This window comes from Tachysurus fulvidraco, chromosome 5, assembly GCF_022655615.1.
Source record: "Tachysurus fulvidraco isolate hzauxx_2018 chromosome 5, HZAU_PFXX_2.0, whole genome shotgun sequence".
Taxonomy (NCBI): domain Eukaryota; kingdom Metazoa; phylum Chordata; class Actinopteri; order Siluriformes; family Bagridae; genus Tachysurus; species Tachysurus fulvidraco.
This window is the reverse complement of record NC_062522.1, coordinates 545,001-547,500: the sequence shown is the minus strand read 5'-3', so window position 1 is coordinate 547,500 and position 2,500 is coordinate 545,001. Positions and strand designations below refer to the sequence as shown.

At 42.8% G+C, this 2,500-nt stretch overlaps 1 protein-coding gene across 1 annotated transcript in view; it reads left to right on the top strand.

The window, feature by feature from the left end:
- Positions 1 to 2,500, top strand: part of itpr1a (inositol 1,4,5-trisphosphate receptor, type 1a) — a 93,117-nt gene that overhangs the window by 7,116 nt on the left and 83,501 nt on the right. The window lies entirely within an intron of this gene.

The following is a 2,500-nucleotide window of genomic DNA, read 5'->3' as shown; positions in this document are numbered from 1 at the left end:
ATGGTGATGACGTCGGTATGACTTTAAACAAATGAGCATATCGCATCATCGCGAACCTTATTTTGATGCCTTAGTTTTTACAGAACTTCGTGCCAAGTTAAAGCGTGTCGAGCTGTTTTAATGTTGTTTTAGATGTATTATGGCCGAACACTTTAATATTATTTTATTGCTTTTGTATTAGTTGTTTGAAGAGTAAAAAAAAAGGTCGGTCTTAACGCAAATTTACAACTGGAAGTCGGTCGGACTTAAATTGAGTCGGTCCTAAATTGACGGTCGGTCGGGTTTCGGCAAACAAGAGTATTTTTAAGGACGGCCTCAGTGATGTTCATGTCACAAACTTTGACCATACACTTTTTGCCAAACTCTCCCACATTAAAGGGCAGATTTTGCTGTTTCTGCTGCCACAATAAAGCTTTACAGCCTTTACAGCAGCTTCACTTTCTGCTTTAGCTTTCATGAACATAGTCTGACGGGAAACCAGACTTTTTTCATCTCCTCCACCTTCTGGAGCTTCTGCTTTACGTCCAGGTCCTTATACTTCTCATAATGTTTCATGTCATAGTGTCTTCTTATGTTCTATACTGTCGTTACAGACACGTTAGCTCCGTTAGCACACAACACAACCTGGGTTGTTAACGACTGCCAACAGAGAATGAGGGGCGCTTGGTGTTTCGTGACTATGTGTCAATACAGTGGCAAGGCATTCTGGGATATGTAGTATTAGCATGTGGCATGTGGCTAGCCAGCTGTAATGCACATTTGACATGATCTCATGGGCCAAATATAATTACACCGCGGGCCAAATTTGGCCCGCAGGCCAGAGTTTGACACCTCTGGTTTATACAAACACAAAACCAGACATCCCAAGTGTCCCGGATGTTCTGGGAGTCTCCCGCATATTGATAGCGGCTCCCTGATGCCCGCAAATTAGTTACAATCTCCCGGAATCTAGAGTAACTTTGAACAAATGTTTTAAACTCATGGTATCTTAAGCATGTAACCTAGTGAGCAGCAGAAGTATCAAGAGATGGAGATTTAAGCTCGAGGTAGTGCTTGGAATAGAGGGTCTGTCACATGCTGTGAAATGGGGAGAGAGAGAAAGAGTGGGTGTGTGGGTGTTTGAGAGGAGAGAGAGAGAGAGAGAGAGAGAGAGAGAGTGTGTGGTTTGAGAGAGAGAGAGAAAGAGAGTGTGTGTGTGGTGTGTGTGTGTTTGAGAGAGAGAGCAGAGAGGAGAGAGAGGGAGTTGTGGTGTGTGTGAGGTGTTGTGGTGGTGTGTGTGGTGTGGTGGGAGAGAGAGAGAGAGAGAGAGAGAGAGAGAGAGAGAGAGAGAGAGTGTGTCTCACCAGATTTAGGAAATGTAATGACATAAACATCATCGTCTCTGATCTGGAACGTCTTCGCACTGTCTTTGTACTGTGTAAAACTGTCCTTGTTGGAAGTAGGAAAGACGAATCCTCTGTAGGACAGGAGCTTGTCTCCGATCTTCTGGAACTCCTGCTCAGCCATGGTGTGGTGCGTTCAACTCACTCTCAAGCCGCCTTCACACTGCACACGACAAACGACCGCAGGTAAACCGGAAGTCATTCATTTCCTATGGAGAGTCGCCAGGTCCCTGCGTGAGGTGCCGACCATCTGCGGCTCCGTTTTGAGCGTTGGATCCGTTAAAAACTTGAACTTGTGCGACTACACCGCATCCGATATGCCGACCGTATGTGATGTACTTCAATGTTGTCCAATCAGGTTCGTGTGCGCGAGGTGATAAGAATTATTAAAAAGTATTAACATAAACTTTAGTAATTTTTAAACTTTATCCAAAACAATCTTTTTGTTTTAAATACATTGTTATTGATAAAAAAAAGTAATAAATTAATTTATATTGTGTTATATGTATTATTTTTAATGTTGTCCCATGTTTCCTCAAATTATTCGCGGCATAGATTGTTTGTACTCCTGACGTCATTCACCATGATAAATGCTAATTAAGTTTGCAAACATTTAGCCCATTTCGGGAACACGCTTCCATGCTTCATTTTTCCTGTAAGCATCTCTGTACTAGTGATGGCCAGTTCGTGAACGAATCGTTCTTTTGAACCAGTTCTTTTTAGTGAACTGGATAAACCGGTTCACCAAATCGGATTGATTCGGTCTAAACAGTTCTCGTCTTGAGTCAGCGCTGATCCACAAGTTACAGAAGTTACACACTTTCGGTCATGCCTGACAGTCGGTCCGACTGTAAATAAACTAATATCCCGGAGTATATGTAACTCCTGTACACTGAACTGACATGTTGTGCTGAGAGAACTGTGAGCTCGAGCTGTTGATAGTGCGCATGCGTGAATAACTGAACCGATACAGCGAATCATCAGTACACTGAACTGAGAACTGTTTCGGACGCGTCCGACATACTGTTGATGCTGCGCATGCGTGAACCTTCAGAGCAAATTATACATATTGGGATATGCATAGTAACTAGTCATAGGCTATTAAACATTTTTATTAA